Source organism: Canis lupus, chromosome 3, assembly GCF_048164855.1.
Source record: "Canis lupus baileyi chromosome 3, mCanLup2.hap1, whole genome shotgun sequence".
Lineage (NCBI taxonomy): Eukaryota > Metazoa > Chordata > Mammalia > Carnivora > Canidae > Canis > Canis lupus.
In genome coordinates this window covers 4,367,642-4,390,596 of record NC_132840.1, presented here as the reverse complement: position 1 = coordinate 4,390,596, position 22,955 = coordinate 4,367,642, and the positions used below count along the sequence as shown (strand labels likewise).

Here is a 22,955-nt window from a genome sequence, read left to right as displayed (position 1 = left end):
CTGGGACACAAGAAACAGGACTAAGCTACTGAAACCCAAGTAACTTCTCTAAGCCACATGTAGACAGGGCCAAGAAACTTCCACAGTCAATGAAATTGCTCCCCAGATCCATGTAACTGGGAAATTCCAAGTGGACGTAAGGAATGGCTTCACTTTACTGTTTCTTTTTAGCAGATGCTGGATGAGGGCTAATGCAGTGAACCAATACTTAAGACTGGTGTGGATTTTCTGCAAATGCAATCTCATTTTTGAGGTACATAAAAAAAAAATAAAGGAAATTTCCTTTTCCCATGTGCTCACTCCATGCCATAAACTGTGCTAGGAGACTTTTATATTTGTCTCATGAAATACTATCATTCTATAATTCCTGTTTTGGGGATGAGATGTCTGAGAATCAGATACACAATTTGCTCATGTTTGCTAAAGCAGGAATAAGCCATATTTCTCACCCTTGGTTTAATAACAAAGCCTAAATTCTCAGCAAATTAATTCTATTAAAAGGAATATAAAGTGTGCATTTTAACAACTGGGCATTCCAGTTGGTATTTTTTTTTATATAATTCTTATGGATGTCTATCATTTTCCAGACTTGTTACGAACTGGGGATACAAACTAAAAATCTTCAATATCATTTTTGGGAAGTTCACAGTTTACTGGGAATGATGAACTTGTAAGTAAATATGATAACACAAAGAATTAAGAACTAATAAAGTCTTATCAGAGTGTTATAGGGGTATTAAAAGTTGAAAGAAGCTTTATAGGAAAGGGCAATTTTGTTTAATCTGACACATACTGGAAAAAAATTTAACTTTTGAGTTTTGGAGTAATATAGAAGCACAGACATCATTCCAAAAAGGTGAGGTTAATATTCATATATTTTAGAGAATAATTGGTTTCCAATACATCACACTATTGAATGAATAAATGAGTAAGTGAGTGTATGTTTATGGTTCTAGTAATTGTTTGAGAGGTGAGTCATGTAGAGGTATAAGTTAATTACAATTATGCATATGCCTGCCTTACCTAAATAAATAACTCTGATAAGATTTTTTAAGGATAGCTGATTAATATCTAAACACAAGTAGCTCTTAACATGCTAATTAGGTGTCAATTGTTCTGCAAAAATAAATACAAACATTTGTAATGGTAATTGAGGTTGAACTTGCTACGATTATTTATTAATTCTAATTTTCAAACATGTTAATTGCTACAGCTAAGGAAAACCCCCATTCAAGATTCAAGAGGTCCCATTAACCCATCTTTACTTGCTGATTATGTACTTCTCATAAGATGGGCCAGTTTGAGTGTATTTAGTATTTACTGTTGGATATGTTTAATGACTTGTTTCTGGAACAGGTAACAGAGTCGATTGCTACCTAGAGAACAGAGAGTTTGGAAGGAAGTAAAATAAAAGGTAATTGAGGAAAAGGTTTTAAATCTACTATTAATAAAACACTCATTATAGCAGAATGATAGCTGATACATCTTTTCACAGCTCAAAGTAAAGCTAATCTTCCATGATTATCTTTGTAGTTTCACCCAATCAGAATCATCCTTGCTTTTCTGGACTCCCATAGCAGATTGCTTAGAACTCAGAGGCTTGTCAAATGTCATATCCTGAGTCATCTCTTGATCTTAGGAACTTATGCTAATTCAGAATCTTGAATTAAAAAAAAAAAAAAAATATATATATATATATATATATATATATCCTTTTAAGTATGTATCTAAATCATACATAAAGCAAGGTAATAACCCCTGTTAAAAAGAGGGGTTATTTTTTCTCTTTTTATTTTTATTTTTTTAAAGATTTTATTTATTTATTCATGAGAGACACACACACACAGAGAGAGAGAGAGAGAGAGAGAGAGAGGCAGAGACACAGCCAGAGGGAGAAGCAGGCTCCATGCAGGGAGCCCCATGTGGGACTCGATCCCAGGTCCCTGGGATCACGCCCTGAGCCACCCGGGGCTGTCCTCCAACTCTTTTTATTATCAGATAAAATTTATCTCTAACCATGATTACATTACCAATCACACCAAACATAAAACAACCTTCCAAATGAATTAGCAAGCTGTTTTTCAGACATAGCTATAAGACTATAAACTAACTCTCTCTCTCTGCCTCTCTCTCTCCCTCTCTCCTCCCTCTCCCTCTTCTTCTTCCTCTCTCTCTCCCTCCCTCTCCGTCTCTCTCTCTCTCTCTTTCATGCCAACATCCTTTATTTGTCCAAGTCTGGATTTCAACAAACACATTATCCTGACTTTACTTCTGGCTATGCCTGTTTTTTCAAAGAGCAATATGATTAAGAGTTGGTACTGGAGTCATATAGAAGAAAACCTGTTTCAGCCATATATTATCTGTATAAAATTAGGCAAGTTAAAAATAACGTCTTGAAACCAAATTCACCCATATATAAAAGAAAGTTGACACCAGCCTTAATTCATAGTTCTGACAGGATTAAACAGTTTTCACAAAGGCCTTCACCCAAAATTTAGTATATTGTAATAAAGATTAACAATCAGCCTTTGCCACATTCCATACAATGTATTGTTTTTCTTGTGCTAAAGAAAAATTTAGTCCTCACAACAATCTCATTTTAAAGAAGAGGGAACTAAAGTACCTAGAAGTTAAACAGCTTTTCCAAAGCCATACTGACTGTAAGTAGCAGACTAGGGCTTATACCCAAAGACTGAATTCTTTTTTTTTTTTTTTTCTTTTTTACCTTCATATACCCTCCATTAGGGTCACTTGCAGATATTAATTATAACCATTCATTCTTGATTTTTTTTCTCCAAATACTCCCAACAATACTTTCTTTTTTTATAGCTTAAAAGTTAATTACATACACATACTTCCTATTAAAACAGTCGACTTCTGGGCTATGACAAGGTCTTAGTATATTTTTTCTAAGATTCTTGAAAATCTGTGTTCCATATATGATAGTCATTAATAAGTACTGTGAATGAACAAATACATATATGGTATTTCTGGCAATCTATACATAAACGCTATAAAGTTATGCCACATAGTAATTTGTTCAGCAAAGCCCATATGTGAGAACTATCCATGTGTTATGCATTAGACTATGAAAAATCCTATAGATGCACTGATTAAATGAATTATCTCAGAATTATGAGCTATAAATGCCAGGGAGATCTGAAATGCGCTTACTGGAATGGGAGACACATATTTCATCCAGGGTAAAAATTGTTACTCCCACAATGTAAGCCGGAAACTGAGGCTTGCAGAGTTTATGTGATTGTCTCATTTCTATTAAAGATACAACCATAAGTTGAAGTCAGGCCTCTCTCTCTTTTTTCCTATTTCACATAAAACTATATGTTATTAAGTTTTAAACCTAAAATAAGCCTTAAATTAAGTTTGAATCTGAAAAAGTCCTAAATGAGCATTTCATTTACCTAGTTATATCAAATAAAGCTCTACTTTAATGGTATTAAATTTATTTTTATTTTGTATTGGGCTTTATTGTATTGGCTTTATTTTTATTTTGTACTGTGCATTTTGTTGTTTTGTTGTACATGGAAAGGTTTAACTGGAACCCACAGAGTTCTATTTTCACTTTAAGAAAAAAACACATAGACAGACATTGCACATACAGGCACTCACACAGAGTACCTAATACAATACACAAATAACTGTTAGATAAATGGATATATATGCAGTCCATACTCTTGAGAGAGCAAATAAATATTTCATTGTTTTTAGCCCTCTCTTCTTCTTTGTATCCTTTATTTCTTCTCTTGGTTAAGTAAGTTGACCTCCTTGCTCATGTAGACATGGCCTTAATCAGAATGTGGCACCATAATAATTCTTCTAGTCTTTTCTTAGTTTCTTACAATTACTTAGCAGGATGCTTTGTAATTAATTCACTTCCTCCCTCCTACCTGACCTTTCCTTTCCCAAGAGCTGAGGCACATTTACAACTTAGTAAGTGGATTCATAATTCACCCCCACCCCTAACCCCACCTGCAAAGAAAGCACTTCCTTCCCTAGATAAAAGCACTTCAAGTATTATTTTGCAAGAACTTTCCTCATGTGGCCCAGAGAACTGACTGCCTTAAAACATTTTTGGAGTGTCTTCAATATGTTTAAAGGTATCCTCTGTCAACTATCCCTTAACAGTGAAATATAGCTGTTTTTCTGTGTGTGTGCCCCTTGGTGTTAGGCACTGTTTCAGGGATATTATTCATGCTATCTCACCTACCCTTTGAAAACACTATGGGTTTTGTGCCCTTTTTTTTCAGATGAAGATGAGAGAAATTAAATATTCCGCTTATTGTAGCGGCCCTGGAGGAGTCCCACCCATACCCACATTATACTCAGGTGTCCATTCTGTGTTGATAGGATCCTACAGTAACTCCTTACTTGAGGTGTGTGCATGTGCATGTGTGTGTGTGTGTGTTTTGCCTGTTTGGTGGGTTCGTCACAAGTGCTCAGGAATTAACAGTCTCAGGAGGAGAACTCAGATTACAACAGATGGAAACTGTGAGGAAAACTCTAGCTTCTTTGCTGTTTTGGTGGGACAACACTGAGGCATGTTCTACATTCTCTTTGCTTCCAAGTGGAACTGAGTCTCAGCTGTGAGTGACTGTACTTGTTGAGTAATGCTTTGTTTGTTATTTTCTTGTACTTGCCAATCTCTCTTACTAAGTTCCCTACGGGCACATCCTGGGATCTCCTTTGCTCAAATCCTTTTTGTATCTGCTTCCACTAGACACCAGCTATCTGATTTGTACCAGATACAAATCAAGACCTGCCTATCTATAATGCCCACACCCACACCCTCTGTGGTTCCCCCATGCAAATTCAGTACATGGGTTTTGGTAATTCTCCCCCGGCACAGAATTGGCACTGACAATAAATGCTGTCTGTCACCTTAGAAAGTTCTGATGAGGTGACAGTACCATGGAGTTACTTTTTTTTTTTTTTTAATTAGGTTTGTGCCAGATTCTTGTCTTGGCAACAAAAGAAAAAACAAAGAAACAAAAACAAAACAAAACTCTCATCCCTTAAGCAGACATTGAAAGGTCTTCCTTCTAAGATATAAAAAGAATATAATCCCGTTCCCAAGTTTTGGTTTCATGAGGTAACCTCTGTGGCGAGGTACACAGATGTGTGTGAACAAGGCCTTAGTTACTCTCTGCTGTGCACTGACGCTCATAGCATGAGAGGACATGGTCTTGCTGGCCCATATGAATAAGCACTGAGGCAGTAGAAATGAGACTTTGCTAATAATGCCACAGGAACATTCACTAGAAGCCAGTGTTGCTTTCTAACTTTGTGAGTTTGATGGCAAAATATAGACATACAAGCCTGCAAAGCTAGAAGTAAAGAAATAGAGATAGAATTATAGGTATTTCCTTCTCTGTTAGTCATTCAGAATGGAGGACCCGCTTTTATAAGTTTCAGGTTAAACATTCAACTCATCTTCAGAGCATATTTAAAATAGGTAATTTTAGAGGTGCCTAGGTGGCTCAGTCAGTTAAGCATCTGCCTTAGCCTCAGGCCATGATCTCAGGATCCTGGGATCCATCCCAAAGTTGGCTGACTCCCTGTTAAGCAAGGAGTCTGCTTCTCCCTCTCCTTCTGCCCTCCTCCCTGTTCATGTGCTCTCTCTTTCAAACAAAATCTCTCAAAAAAAAAAAAAAAAAAAAAAAAAAAGGATTTTAAGAAAAACAGATAATAAAAATATCTCTGAAGAATATCCGTGTCCGAACTCAATGTATCTTAGCATTGAACATACATGGGCTATAGTGACAAAACTGGATCAGAAAATAAATGAATTTTATTTTTAATTGAGTCAAAGACAGAGAAGAAAAAAGTCAGGTGAGTTTGGGTCTCCTGATAGTGCATGAGGAAGTTGGTTTGGGTGGGAACTATCTGGGGAGAAAGGAAAGATATGGTAAGAAGAACCCACAATAGGAATAATGAGGCTGCATGGGGCAATATAAGACACTTGCCTTTATTTTCAAAGAGATTCGAGAAGTAGAATACAGAGTAATGATTGAAAGGACTGATTTCAAGACAGAGGGTCTAAATTCAAATTCTGGTAGTGTCATTTACATACATTCTGTGTAGTCTTGATCCAATTTGCTAATCTCTCTCTGTTCACTTTCTTACTTAAAAGTACAGATAAAGATAACCAATGTCACAAATAAAATGTTATAAAAAGTTAAATGATTCATAACAACCTCTTCCTATTTTTTATCTTTTTCCTTTTTCCCGAAGAGATCCAGACTCATTCATTACTCAAGGGATAATTAAAATTATTATTAATCCCAATAGAGTTAATAATTTGGATTTTATACAATACTTTTCATTTAGACCATAGGGAATATTTTATTCTGTGTGAAAATAACATGAAGTTAATCAGGTAATACTATTAAAATTTTATGGAGTATATGTCCAAGATCTCAAAAGCATTAAAATGTTCTCCACAGAACTGGATTGGAAATTGGAAAACTGGTGGCTGATAGCTACAAGAATTGATACATGAAAATTTCAGTTAAAAGTGACCATAAAATACAGTAAAAGTAAATAAGATGTATTTAGCTAACCTCATTTAGAGAATGATCAGCAAATTTGATATGCCTTGAATATGACATTTATTGGCTTCTGTTTGTTTGGTGGCAGGGGAACATACAGTCTTTCAGATAAAAAAAGAACCTATAAAGAAAATAGCAGTCAATATTTTTGTTTATCTCATTTTAGGATTTTTTTTTTCTGTATTAGCAGGCCCATATAGAGGGAACTTTACACTTTGTAATAAACAGTATTTCTCAAATTTAAGTAATGCAATTCTCTTCCAAAAGGAAATAATTTCCCAGAATCGGTGAAAATATTTCCTTTGGATTTTAGGAACCTACTATTTGAGAAATAATACCTTGAGAAAGTGAAATCTCATTTAATGAAATCATTTTCAACTGCAAATGATCACTGTGCAAGAAATCCCTTTCCTTTATAGAGATGAACTGTTTCAGGTAGTTGTTAGGTAGTCATGAAATGAACATATGTATACAAACACAGACTTCTTATAGACCACTAAGGCCATAATAATTGAATGTTTTCTTATTTTCATTATTTTTAAATAGCAGATAAAATTATACCATTTTCTTAAAAAATTTGGTCTTTGAGATTGTGTCTTTAAAATATGTTCCTAAATGTAGAAACACACAATGTAAAGAATTATTTACATTTATAAGGCATTTACCATATATTAACATATTTACTTATAGAAGTATGGTTTCATATCAGTTGTTCCAGTCTTTGATATTTTATCAGCATCTTTTTCCTTTGGGACATAAAGCCGTACTGATGTAACTACAAGTGTCAAGAGTAATAATCCAATATACAATGCTCATAATTGTCATTTTTGCTTATCTTTATAGATCAATAAAACCACATGATCCTCTTTTGGGCTTCAAGATCAGGACCTTCCAGAGCTAAAAATCCTGGTTCAGTGGCTTCCTCATGATGCCTACTCATAATGTCAAGAATTCTGTAGATTCTGAAGATAAATGCTTCCCCTAGAACTCATAATGCTCATATGTCATGTGACAGGTGTGACTTCTTTGGGACCCTCCCAACTATCCACTTGGCCCCTTACTGGGAATCATGCCAGAGGCTGAGACCACTAGGGCGTTGCTTCAGGTTTACTCATTTAGGTTTCTGGCTCAAAGCACGTGCATTTTAATCTTTGGCAAACAGGACAACTTTTAGAGGAAATTCCCAGTAGAAATCCTGGGTTCCAGTCCTGGTTCTGCTACCTAGGCATATGAACTTGAACAAATCCTCCAGTCTCATTAGCCTTGGTTTCCACGTTTGGGACATAGGTATTTTTGAAAGCTTTGCTACTCTATAGAATTTTATGAAAATCAACACTCTGTTGGGTCCTTAAGGACAGAGAATAGGCCAACTTCATCTTCAAATCACCAGCGCCAAGGTAGTGCCTAGGATAAAGCTATGTTGTCATGAGAAATCCTTAAGTTTAGTTTCACTGATCATTCAACAAACCTATATTGATTACCTACTACATGCCAGGCATATTTAAGACACTGAAGATACAACAGTAAGCAAAAGAGAAAAATATCAAAGCTCTCATAGAATTTACTTTCTAGTAAGAGATCTTTTTTAAGAGAAAGAAGTATTATATTTATATATGATCTATATATGTAAAATATAGATCATATATTTGAGAATAGTAGAATGAATTTATACAAAATAGAATACAATTATGGAGAATTTAGTGATTTTAATAGGTAATTTTACATTGAATAATATCTAATAGTAGTAAATTTGTTAAGTGCAGAAAATTCATTGTAATATTCTTTTAGCTTAGAAAAATTCTAGGCAATTGAACTTTTAAATATTCACCAATTTTTATTAGCAATTATCTACATATACCAAGGAATGCTTTAGTTAAATATTTAACATGCCCTTTAGGTAATTCTCCTTTGTTCCTATCTTTTTTTTTTTTTTTTCATTGAAATTGAAATTTCATGGGAGACTTGTACAGTAGATGTCCTTGGTCTTGGTGTTAGTTTTGCTTATAGGGGTAGAAGGAGGATATTTTTAGTAGAAGAAAGTACCTCAATCGCCTTGTATTTAAATGCCTATAACTAGAAAACATGTATTGTAGAATATATATATATATATATATATATATATATATATTCATGTTTGCAATGATAAAACTATTTGTCTCTTCCAACACAAAAAAATAGGTAAAGGGATGGAAATTTTAAGGGGCAGCTCTTAGTTCATAATATTAAAACTAATACCCATAAACCCACGTGTGTGTGCATTTGGATGCAGGCACACAAAAAACGGTATTGGCTACATCAGATATCATGGGTTCACTGAGAAGTTTTTAAGCATGGAGCACTTACTGGATTAGGCTGCTATAAGCAGGCTTTTAAAGTCAATCCAGTGTGGCACCTCAAGGCAACCATGACTAGCTCATCCAGTTTAAAACCTCCAGCCCCATGAAATGGAACATCTATGGTGCAGAGGCTCATATTGATGCTAGAAAGAAAAGTTCACCACACAGACAATTCAATACTCAGTTGCTGAGCACACACAATGCCCTTGGTATTGAGACTGCAGAGATGAAGAGTCCCCTCTCTCTGTAAGGAGATGAAAACCAATCAGGAGACTCAGATTTCTATAGGAGAGGTGATGGTTCAGAAGTCAGTCACATCCTATATTAATATGCGATCCTGACGACTTTCTCTAGCTCTCAAAGCCTCAGGTTTGCTGAAAGAAGGAATGCACAAGCATTCACAGAGACCATTCAACTCAGCAGATGCACAGACAACTCTGTCTAAATCTACGTTTCTAATAAAGTTCCAGACTGAGTGTTGAAATAACACCATTTATAGAGAAACATAGCATTCTATGCTTCATTAGTCAGACAACCTGAAATCATTATATATTAGCTAAAAGAAACCAAGTGGTTTTCCCAGGACCTCCAACTCTGCAAAACATATTGATTTTCCATGTCTTAACTTATCATTCAGAAATATAGTATACCTAAGGCTGACACAGGCAATGGCAGGAGACTTTATTTATCTTAAGGTTTAAGTCTTGAAAAAGACATGTATTGAACTAGGGTTTGTTTGTTTTCTGACTATGTGGTAAAATGCACAAATAAACAAAAACCCTAAAATGAGTATAGTTTTTATTAGAAATAATATAAAGTTTTAACAGGCTATATCCAATTTCTGCTCATTACTCAATTGTGGAATGATGTGAAAATCGCTTGGACTCATATATTCAGTGTATCTTAAAATAGAGCATTATTCACCTTTATTATTGGATTATTGTAAATGTTAAATGATATAATCTTAATCAAAAGCACTTTATAGAACTATAAATTTTTATACACACACACACACACACACACACACACACTCTTACCGTAGCATCTGGTACATATAGGTACTCAAATAAGTTCTGAATGAACAAATAAATGTACTAAAGATTGTAATTGAGTATTTCATTCAATTCTTACTTCCAACAAGCAATTTTAGGTTTGAAATACAGGCAGAAGAATTTTTAATCTTTGATTGCTTTCTTATGCTAGAGAAATTAGTTATTTCTATGTCATTAGGCTAGAAATTCATCTTGGAAATACATTAAGAATGAAAATACTTTAGTAATTGATAAAATACTATGTTTAAGTTAATTTACAGATAAAAAAACCTGAGGGTTTTATGATTCTGGTAAGTGAAAGTCATAGAATTGCAATATACAGTGTTTCAATAGTACTCCATAGTCACAGTATTTCATTTTAGTTTTGGAGGACAAATGTTTACACGCATGGAAATGCAAGGATTGAGAACTTTAGGTATCTCACCTGAGCTTTACGTGGATGGAGATAATGTCCAAAACACAGAGACAGAAAATGATATTATTGAAGTAAAGATTGTGTCTATTGCAAGGAAAAATATCCCAGAGATGCCAAATCCATCTATCTAGTACACAGAACTGGAAAGTTTTTGTGTAACCACAAACACTGTGCGTTTGAGATCACAGAGAATGCACTATTTCACTTTCAAGATTAGCCATCTATATTCTTGGAAAGAGAAGTTTGGTTTAGTGAGAAGTATATAGCAGTTGTAAATTTGGTAAATACTAATGATGCATCAAAGCATCCTGCTAAGTGTTTTTGCACATATTACACCGTTTAATTCCCCTTATATAGTCCAATGATATAAGGATCATTATTGCCATTTGACCAAGTAAGCAAATAAGCTGACAAAATGAAAATTTGATGCTTTTAAAATAATATGCTCAAGATTATATTGTGATAAAATTGAGTACCAGAGTTTGAACTAAAGATGTCTGACTCCATGGACACCTGGGTGGCTCAGCGGTTGAGCATCTGCCTTCGCCTCCAGAACTCTGGGATCAAGTCCCACATCGGGCTCCCTGCAGGGAGCCTGCTTCTCCCTCTGCCTATGTCTCTGTCTCTCTCTGTGTGTCTCTCATGAATAAATAAATAAAATCTTTAAAAAAATTAAAAAATAAATATGTCTGACTCCAAAATCTACAGACCTTTTATTGAGGATGCTACATTGTCTCCCTGCATGCACTTGCAATTAGTAATCTATGGCCCAAAAAGGGATTAAAATTAGGATTTCATTGCTACTGTTGCTAAAGTGAGTTCATAGTGATATAGTGCAAGTCATAGAGGAAAGATAGAGTTGAACACATAACTAAGGCATGTTGTCAAGGAAACCGTTGGCAAACCAAATGTCATAAAGTCCAGGGACATAAGAGCACAATGATTTTCTTGATCAGTGTACATAGCAAGGGCAGCAACTTGAAAGACTAAATCATGGAGTGACTGGAAGTTTTCAGAGCTCACTTTACATGTTCAGGAATTTAGCGCATACCCCTCTCCACCCCGCAACCCTCACCCCCCTGCAGAAATTGGAAATTGTTAACTGGAACTTTCTTCTGAAATTTTAGAGAAAGCTGTTTTGAGAGTCTTTAATGTCAAGAATTCTATGAACCTCAAGGCAGCCTTCTATTCGAAGTCAGAAAAGAACAAGGTTCTAACTCCAACAGGCTCAGATAGGTATGAAAGGGTCTCTTGAAACCTAGGGGGGAGAATGTGTGCAATGACCCAGATACCAGGCTCCAGGCACCATTCACCTGGAAGTAGCCACTGGACAGAAAGTAAAACACATAGAAGAACCCAAGAAAATGTATTCAGATTTCCCTTTCAACTTGCTTGAAAGGTAGTGCTTATCTCATCTAGAAATTCTATGTCCTAGGACACCAAACTACAGTGAGCTTTTGCATACTTTTGCATACTTACTGTTTGTTCGTTTTCTCTAAAAATCAATCAAGACATTTCTTTCATGCACCATGTAGACATGAATACCCAGTGTGATTCTATTAATTTTTTTTTTTTATGATAGTCACACAGAGAGAGAGAGAGAGGCAGAGACATAGGCAGAGGGAGAAGCAGGCTCCATGCACCGGGAGCCCGACGTGGGATTCGATCCCGGGTCTCCAGGATCACGCCCTGGGCCAAAGGCAGGTGCTAAACCGCTGCGCCACCCAGGGATCCCCCAGTGTGATTCTGGTGGTAACTCCCCCATCAGGAAACTTTCAAAAACATTACCCACCTATAATTATGAAACCTTTGTGTTCTAGCTCTATTTAGATCTTGAAACGTCTCCTTAGTAACCCGAGACTCTTTTCTCCCCAAATTATCCTGTGTGTCTCACCCTTGATTTCAAAGTGGCTTTTTCTTTAAGTTGGTATTTATACTAGCTGCAGTCAATTGCCAGTCTCTCCTTAGGCTACTGAGTTACAGGCACATTTCAATTATGCTTAAAGCCAGTCCAAGAACATGAACTATCGGCTGCCCCGATTAGCCACTGTACAGAAACACAAAGTTCTGGAACATAAAGCTTGTCCTTCATCCTGTGCTTCTGCAGTACATCAGAGGGCCTCTCCTCCCTCTAGTGCTGTGTTTCAGCTCTCATTCCATGCTCTGTTTCTCTGAGCACTAGCGCAGGCTCGGAATTTCTTAAAAGATAAGACAAGAACTTTTAGGTCCAGCATTCTTTGCCAAAAGGCCTATTCTCCTCATTATTTTTTTTTTATTTTTATTTTTTTATTTTTATTTATTTATTTTTTTTATTGATTGATCCTATGAATATTGCTTTTGCTTCATTCTCGGATTCTTTCTCAGTAACCATATCTTTGGATTTCCTGTTTAACTCTTTCACGTCACTTTCAGTGAGGACTTTTTAAAAAAAGGCACAATGCAAAGGGGCAAATGGCAACTTGTGGGCAGTAGAACAACAGAAAAGGTTGGCAGATAGCACTTCGTTTTAATACCTTTCTAGAACGTGTTTCGTCGTGCTGGCTGCACAGTTGTGCGTGCAAAACCTCAAAGCCCAGGGCACATATATCAGCAATAATTTCACGGAAGCAGGCTCTGCCTAATATGTGCACAGTCTTACATTACTTTATCAAACTGTCTTTGTGTAATTAGTCTGTCTGCAATGCCTGGTGTATAAATTAAGCATCTAATTTATCTTGACTGGCCTCCGGATCACTTGATCAGTCCATTCTGCCTCTGTGGCTCTGTAGTGAATGCCAATGCAGAGGAGCCTCTGGCAGCAGAGGTGAGTAGAAGCAGAAACTCCCTCAGAGGTCAGAGGCAATTTCAAATTTACTCATCACTGACACCCAGGCAGAGTGTGCGCCATTCCTCCCAAAGACAGTGATCTTCACGAGGGGCATAATTGATGTCCCTGGTGGCAGGCTACTTTGTATCATGGCTGGTAAATAATAAATAACTACAACTCAAGCTGTAAAGTCAGATTTACTAAATGAAATCAAATTAAAAGTAAATTATATTTTCTTCCCAATTCAACACCATTTCTCATAAGCCACTTATCAATACCACGGCAATCTGTACAACTGTAAGAGACAAGTTACACAGCTATTCAATCCTGATAAAAACAAAATAACTCCTGTAGCCATAATCATTCCTCAAGAGCATTTAATTTGTTGGCTCTTGCATTATTGCTATCAAAACAAAATCTTGCAGCTTTATTGGAATACATAAATCTCTTTGATTTAAGAGTACTTTATCTCTCTTTTCCTCAGATGAATTTGAAATGGTACAGAGTTAAATTTTTATGGAATGATTTCTGGGGGGAAAGGCTGACATAATTTTCAGCATGGGACACTGTGTTCTGCTGACAACTCAGAAAGTTTGAAGAAAATGTTTAGCTCACTAGATAGTTTTTATCAGAGTGCATTTTCTCTTCTAGCTGTAGATGCATCCCCAGTAGAGTTGCGTGCTCCCTTTTTTATGTAAAAGGTAAAGACAAGACACAACAGTATGGATGCGTGACTTCTCTTCTAAATATGTAAATGGATCTACAGGAAAAGAGCCAGTAGCCTGGATTCATGAATTAAGACTATTCAGGTTGTCATCTTGTGACTTTCTACTGCTAAGGGCTTACTCTGCTTTTGAAAATGATAGTGTTGATAATGATATTGACAGTACTGATAATGACCTCATATTGAAAACCATGTTTTACAGTGAAGTCATCAGAAGGTGTCTATTTTTAACTCGAACTTTGCTGAAGGATGCATGGCTCAAGTGACAGCAATCTGAAGCTCCATGGCTCTACCAGATGCTGAGGACTTGGCCAGACACTACATTTCAACTCTGACATTGTCTGATATATATTAACATAGTAATCACAAATGTTTTTTTTAAATAGTTTTAAATAGAAAACAAACTATATAAATATAAATAGAAAATAAACTATATATATATATACACTCTGATTAGATGTCTACTTGGTGAATGTTTGGGACCAGAGAACTAAGATTTTCCTAAATGGAAGTGTGTTCATATTTATGTTGTTTAACCTTCAAATAATAAAAGTTTCCCTTTCTAGAGCGAGATTATATAGAAGTGTAGTTTATTTGCAGTGTTGGAGAAGAAAGGATTTAAAACCTTTTAAAGGTGAGTTACGGTCACAAGAAGTAAAGTCTATGCTCCTATAAACATAAGATGGTCACTTCTTTTCCAAGGCAAATGCCTCCACAAAGAATAGTTATCATCAACTTACTTAAATGAAAAATACCCAAGTTGCTTTCACAGTATTTACAGTTAGAGAAGACTGAGTTAGAAGATTCCTTTTAGATTCATTAAGTCTAATGACAAACTGAGAAAACTGAAGCCCATGACAGACAAGTGATTTCCCCAACGCCATACATAAGTTTACAGTAAAGGGAAAACTAAAACACTGAACTCTTTGCTCTTCCATTTCCTCTTTTGTTCCTTTATTCATCTGTGTGTCAGGCACTGGGCTAGGGCCTGAAATTCAAGGATAATAAGAGGAAAAAAGATGTGATCTCTATTCTAGTGAATTCTAGTGTATCATAGCAGCCAAACAATCAAATAAATGATCACTCAAATTTAAAAAAAAAAAAAGGTAAATTGTACATAACGACAGTGAAGAAATGTGTAAAGAGATAAAGCCAAGATGGGATCATTTATTTTTTCAGTCAGATGAAAAGTAAAGGGTGAGTACATGATAATGAAATAGCTTGTTTTTGTCATATGCTTGCTTATAAGTATCATTTAAAATGCATCTCAGAGATAAGCCCATCCAAAGAGCCTTCTATGACTATCCCAAGGTGATTTAGGAACAGGATCTTCAATGGTGCTGTTTGCATTATTTCCTCCATTAACACTTTGAATCGAAATGATCTACCATTCCCAGTAAATCATGAATTCATTAGTAGCAAGTGGTTGGATTTTGCCCACTATTTGAACTTTACATAGTACCTGGATTCTATTTACATGTGCAAGCAGGAAGAAAAGAAAGGACAAGGAAGAAAAGGATAGGAAGAAGAGAAAGTCTTGAGGTAAACACTACTTGAGGTTCACAACATGCTCCTGTAGAGCTATGGGGTGGAGTATCTTGCAAACTCCCAGTACCTCAAGGTACTGGTACCTCAAGGGACACATGGTAGTAGATTTTAGGCTTTCAATGTCAAATAATTGACATTTGATGGCAAAGTCACAGCCTGACAGCATGTGCGTAGGGAAGGTTACTTATCACCTCTACAGGTAAACTGTAACCAATAAGCTACAGGAATTATTGGATAAATGTCCTATATTTTGATCAATTGAAGGAACATGTTTCTGGACATTCTACATGGTTCCATAGAGGGTCAACAGTAGGATGGGTCCTAGTTTTCAGGATGGGAAGTTGTTCAATAATGCCCCCTTACTGGCTTTCTTCCTTGCACTGATCAGTTTCTTTATGCATTCACTCCATTCAAAAATAAATAAACAAACAAGCAAACAAACCAGAAAACTACTTGAACCCAATTCTATGTTTCAGGCACTTCAGAGGAAGAAAGAAGTGAGGTAAGGTAATGTTTTAAGTGAGAAGAGGCAATAATTAATATCAGATCCTGCAGAGAGTTCAAGTAAGTCCGTTATTAAGAAAATAATTAGCATTGATTGGATGCTAATAATATTTGAGAAAGCAGATTAGGTTGAATTTTTGAGCTATTATAGCATAAAGGGTATGGATTTTGACATAAGAAATTATACGTAATTAGAGTCTACTGTTGGTTCTTAATCTTGATTGAATCAACTGTTACAAAGGCTTAAACCTTCTGGTACTCCAAACCTACAAAACGAATTTTCTAGGGTGAGTATCTGGCATAGATGTCTCAAAACAAAACAAAACAAAACAAAAAAAACAAGCAAACATTCCTTAAGAGATTTTGATGTGCAGCAGGAATTAATCATCACTTGAGTGGCCATTCTTTTTTTTTTTCTTTCTTTAGTTAGAACATGCATGTGTGTACACGCAGGAGTGGGGGAGGGGAGAGAGGGAGAGACAGAGAATCTTAAGCAGGCTCACACTCAGTGTAGAACCTGATGCAGGCCTTGATCCCATGACCTGACCCTGATATCACAATTTGAGCCAAAATCAAGTCAGATGCTCAAATGACTCAGCCACCTATGCACCTCTTGAGCAGCTATTGTTAAACAAAGGTTTGCTGGAAGTAACATAGTAAATGGTGTATGGTAATGGTATATAGTAAATGGTAATATAGTAATATAGTAAATTTATCTGTGCTGCTAGATAAATCTAGCACAGATAGATCTTAAAGCAGCACAGATAGATCTTAAAACCATAGTACACAGAAAAAAATCTGTAATATAATATTATGTATATAAATTAATAATATATGTACAAATATATGTATACAAGTTTTAATAAGTTTACATTAAAAAAGATATACACCAAAATGTTAGAACCACTGTCAGTAGAAGAAGGGGAGGGTGTGAGCAGAGAAGGAGAAGAAAAGGAACACGGGACACCTGGGTGGCTCAGTGGTTGAGTGTCTGCCTTTGGCTCAGGTCATGATCCTGGAGTCCCAGGATCGAGTCCCACATTGGGCTCCCTGCATGGAGCCTGCTTCTCCCTCTGCCTGTCTCTCTGCCTCTCTGTGTCTCTCATGAATAAATTAAATAGAAAGAAAAGAAAAGAAACGAAAAGAAAAGAAAGAAAAGGAACTCACTAAGTCAGATAGGGAGACTGGCACGAGCAACCAGAGACCAAGAACTAATGAGTATGATTCACTCATCCTTTTATATTGATGTTACTTTCCCAAAAATATATTGAAAACTGGAAAGACACAATTGTCATGGCTGATTCTGGATAAACTACGCATACATAGATTGATGCAGGCACATTAAAAGAGAGGAATGGAAACCCCATAGCCCAATGGGCTGCCATGACTAAATGACTATGGTTAATAATTATTATAAAACCTCTTTATCTCCTGGCTATATAAAGCAATCACTTATGTTGATGATTAGTCTATGCTCACCTGTGGGGTAGCCAGAGCTAATGCAGAGCACCACTAAACAGGGAAGAAAAGATAAGGTAAGATAAGCTGTGATTGAGTTCCAGTGTTCCTGATGTAAATTAGACAAGTATCTGAGACTGTGCTGATGTAGGAGGGACATGACGGAATGTATTGTTCTGAATGGGAGGGTTCCCACAGGAGCCAGCACCAACCAGCATATGGGGTTCCTGATGGAACATATACTCCCACATGCTTGATCTTCACATCGCAGCAAAGTTTACAGTTTCCTCCTTCCTCCCCCAGGGAGTGAGACAGGGAGTGTCACTTTTGAATGGGGGAATTTATTCCAGTATCTGACAATTTATGTGTTTTTTTACCTACTCTGAGTCATTATTTTTTTAACAACCTAACCTTTTTTCCTGGTGAAAATTGAAGAATACAATTACCAAAGTGAAGACCCCTTGAATATTCTCAACTAGCTATGAGTACACATAAATGATAAAAGTGACAAACATGACTATACATATTTCCAGAAATAGGTTTTTTACATATGGAATTACATACAAATATAGTTAAATAAGTAGATAATTCCTTTCAGTTCAGAGGAGTATCCTCTTTTTTAGGGGGGGGGGTGGGTCTGGATAATAGTTTAGATGTGATATTTTTAAAGTAGAAAAGGAATATATGAAGTTTATGTATTAAACAAATTATTTGGAGTCAGACAGTTTCAATTTGTACTTTTAGAGATATTCATTCATGCCACATTCCTAAACTCAGCTCCATATTTTAAAATATTTCAACCATTCAAAAAATGGTTTCAGAGGAATATTTATCATTTATTTTCTTAAAGAGATTATATACACACAGAGGTGGTGAAGTACCCAGATTCTTAATTAAGATTCCAAATAATGTTTTGATATTTTTTCCTGATTTTAGAACAGTCTTAAGTGCTAATGTGAAATTATCTGGCACCAAATTTTATTTTATTTTATTTTATTATTTTTTGGCACCAAATTTTAAATAAAGGATAAAATAATTCCACAAACGCAGCCATTTTTTTTTTACCAAGCACATTCTCAAGAAATATTAAATATAATGGTATTCTAAGTTTAGTACAAAGTTACTCTAAAAAATAATATTTTGAGAGTTGCCCTTTTGTTTTTAACTGGAATAATGTAATAGAATATACAATTTGATATGATATAGATCCATTGAGGAATTGGTTATTTGCACAGTTTTGCTTTGACCTTACCTGTTCAGCTATATTACAGTCTACCCCATATGCTATCCCCAGACCAAGTCAAAGATCCGGACGCGCGCTGTCAATTCCTTGGAACTCTGTGACACAGAAGTACAATGCAGTAATATAAGCTGCACGTCACAGTCCACAGAAACTACAGTAGCAATAACACTGAGGGAGTGTGTGGGGGGTGGGGAGTGCCATTTCAGCTGCAATTAAACCAGGTTTCCATGTGTAGCTTAACATTAAGCAGAGCCATGTGAGGATTCTGCAGAGAAAGCAAAAAAAGAAGGGACTTGAAATACGCTGATTTGGCTACAAAGTAGTTGGGTCAATTTTCACATGCACAACAGCTTTAGTTGGTTAAGAACTTAGACTTGTAACTCCTCCACGACTTATTATCTTGTGGCTCATCTACCAGGGAAGAAATGTCTCAGACTGTGAAATTTAGCTAGGCTATGGTGGGTGCACAGCTGCTGGCTAACCTTTCTATGACTCAGATTTCTCAGCTGACAAAAAATGACTCCTGTGATGATTGTCAGGATTAAATGAGATGGAGCCTCAAAAATACTTAGAAGAGAGCTCTCTACATGGTGCACATTTAACGATGTCAGTAATTATGATTTATTTTATTTATTTATTTTTAAAGATTTTATTTATTCATTCATAAGAGACACAGAGAGGGAGAGACAGAGAGACAGAGACACAGGCAGAGGGAGAAGCAGGCTCCATGCAGGGAGCCCAACGTGGGACTTGATCTCGGGTATCCAGGATCAGGCCCTGGGCCGAAGGCGGCACTAAACCGCCGAGCCACCTGGGCTGCCCGGTAATTATGATTTAAAACAATATTTTAAAATACATAAGAGCTTAGAATTTGCAGGTATATTTAGGAGGCAATGGGGCTAAAATTTTTTGATGCCCAACAAATAATAATAATAAAACGTCTCCTCTGTTAAAATCTCCCTTTCATTTAGGTCCTTATATAGTTTGTTTTAGCCCTGATAAAATAAAAAAATAAAATAAAATAAAATAAAATAAAATAAAATAAAATAAAATAAAATAAAATAAATACCTAGGATAATTTTGAGGTTTTCATACTGTACTAAATAAGCGAAACAGCTTTATTTGAACTAAATTGACAGTAAATATACCAAAATCTCTGACTTTACAAACTGACAGGGTACTTGTAATTCAGTTTAGAATACATTAAATTTGAACTATTCCAGGATACTTCCCTATTTAGAAAGACAAGTGAATACTGTGATTTATTTTGTTACATAAACTTTCAATTATTTAGGTTGGATATATTTGACTAAAATGTGTGAGGCATGTCAAATAAATATATAAATAATTTTAGGAGCAATTTATTTTTATTTTGATAGAACTATCCTCATTCTTTACGCTTCCCCCAATATAAATAAAACATTCTTCTTCACATTAGTGGTAATGGACTTATCATCTTAGCTTCTCTTTTTAAACTATGAGATTCTAAATATACAGATCTTGACTCATTTAGCCTTTATATCTCTAGGGCCAGAATAAAACATACAGTGTGCTCAGTACTTGTTTGGAGAATGAAAGAGAATCGGTGTTAATGTCGGATATATCACCATGCTCCCCAGCACTGTGCACTTAGTAGATCAGAAGAGTGCGGGAAATTAATGGATATCAGTATATCAGAGAGATAATATAAGATGCTTTCAATAGAAACTGTGACACAATTTTTATTAAAGTGCTAACCAATACCACAGAATCAGTAATGTGAAAATAGGATATGAAAAAGGAAAAAAAAACATGAACTATTGGAAGGAGTCTTATTATTCTAGTGAGCTATAAATCTATAATCTTGGCACAGGGCAAAATAACTTCCTACTTCAGCTGTAGGATATACATACTCTAGGGTTAAAACAAAGAGTTACATGACAGTATGTTGAAGCAAATTTTAGAACTCATCAGTTAAACTAAAGCTTGTAGTCAGTAGTAAAACTTTTATACAACTGCCATGCACTTATCAATCTAATGGAAGTCACTATACAAATATTTGCTGAATGAATAAATCAAGAAATCGAGCAAAAATAATAATTTCTTAGATACATAGTTCCTAGGAAATCTAGTTGGGTCAGTAGGAGGGAACTTCAGAACCCTTAAAAGCTCAGAAGAGGATGATCACTTGTTCAGGTTCACAAAAAACTTAAGATTCATATACTGGCGTCTGGACTTTAAGGCTGGGATCCTTCAGATACATCTGAATTTTTTAAGAGTTGTTCATTGCCCAAGAGAACTCAGCATCATTGGGCATTAAAACTGTGTGCTTAGTGTTAAAATCAGACTGATATTTTGAATAATAGCATTGCCCTAGTAATCATGAAGCAACATTCTCCTCGGAGTCATTCGGAACGTTTCCATTAGCAAAAATCAGCGGCAAGGCACTGTTCCCCTGGAGTGGCATGTGCTGCAATCATTTTATGCTTTAAGAGGACAACTTGCATTTCATAACTTCGTAATTCCCCACTCCCCTCATTCTTTTTTTTTTGACTTTGAAAATGTCTCTAAATTTATTGCCAAACAAAAATTGCCCCAGAAAAGAATAGCCATTTTCTATGAAAGAGACAAAAAGAGTGAGAGAGAGAGAGAGAGAGAGAGAGAGAGATTATACATTGTTATCTTCATTGTAGAATTGATAAGCCACTTCTATGAACTTTAAAGGGCAGAGATGTATAATATATAAATGTAAGGAGTCTTTAGAAGTTGGGTTAAAGATTATTTCTTTAGTGCCAGAGAAGAGCAACTAAACTACAACTTTGAAAATCTCCTCTTGCGCCACTCACAGTACTATATTATGAATCTTTTAGATTTCAAATACAAGGAAATGCATTCATATTGATGCAAACTAAAAGTGTTAAAAATCACAGCACACACAATTTTCCATCTGATAGGTAAATTAAGTATAAATCTGTATAAACTCAAGTTAGGAAAACAGATAATGATAAAAAGCACAATGAAGTTACCATTTCATAATCATGACCTTGGCTTGGTTCCAGACACAATCCCAAAAAAACTTTCCTAAGGGTTGTAGTTGCTTTCATTGCATATTGGAATCATTTTATATAAGGTTCAGAAATGAACTGATTGCAAAGGCAAGAATAATGAGTTAAATCTGTAATATCTTGTAGTGCAAAGGCTAATTGATTTCCATGTGACTATCTTGCTAATGACTATGATTAGTGTTTTTGAATTTTACCAGTTACGCCACTCACATAACATAACCCATCCAGCATGTGATAATAGCACTGATCAATTTACGTAAATACATGTTTATTAGCTTTGGTTATAGAAGAATAAGAGGAGTGATATCTGCATTTGTTAATTCCTTTGCCTTTTCTACATATATTACCAGCTTCTGTTTGATTCCTATTTAAGTTCATTGTAAGTAAATCACTCATGTAGCCAGGCCCTTTGAATAGTCAAACTATTACTAATGGCTAAAATGTCTCTGTCGATACAGAAACTTATTTAACGTTGATCTAAATCACTGTGTCAAGTCACTGTGACTTTTCCAAATGTCAATTTCACTTAGACTTGTAGACAAAAAAAAAAAAAAAAAAATAGAATGCATAATTTAAATCACAGAGGATTGGCATCAACAGGATCTGCTACATTCATGATGATTGCCCTTTCTTATTCCACACCTCCTAAATTTTGTGCTATATCTCCTATGTTTTTACATATCAAACATATTATTATATGATTCTGAAAGCTATTAATAATGGCAGCCAATATTTATAATTATATAGCAAATTACAGTCCTGAGAAGTAGTACATGGACTCTTTTTGAATCTCAGAATAATCCTGTGAGATGGATACCATAATTATCACTTTGTGCGCATGAAGTAATTGGGACTAAGGGAGACATATTAACGTGTAAATGATGGAGCAATGATACAAAGCCCCCATAGGTCAAGGTGATGCTATGAGGGAGGTCCTGCATCACAAAATAATTAATATATAAAGATTTAGGTATGTTTAGCATATAAGCAGATAAGTGATTATATTCTTGTTATAGAAATAATACTCTGTCGTTCATATAAGTTCACCAATGTATATCGGTCTGAGATAAATATTAATGTGTAACATTTTCAGAAAGCTAGCTCCTACTCAATAAGTATGTATATACCTCAAAGTTCAAAATTGTTGATTGATTGGGATGACTCTGATTTGGCCGCCCATGACAAATTGTACTGTTATGTCTTATTTTGTTTTTTGCTCTAATTAAAAGCTAGTACCTTAAGTGAAGGATGATAGT

General features: G+C 35.5%; 1 long non-coding RNA gene across 1 annotated transcript; it reads right to left on the bottom strand.

The window, feature by feature from the left end:
• Window positions 1-1,213: 1,213 nt before the first annotated feature.
• Window positions 1,214-18,743, bottom strand: LOC140624423 (uncharacterized). The gene is made up of 4 exons (XR_012023907.1): window positions 18,665-18,743; window positions 17,434-17,466; window positions 6,582-6,690; window positions 1,214-1,376 (listed from the first exon to the last, which is right to left on the bottom strand). It is a non-coding gene; the product is annotated as an uncharacterized lncRNA (long non-coding RNA).
• Window positions 18,744-22,955: the final 4,212 nt, after the last annotated feature.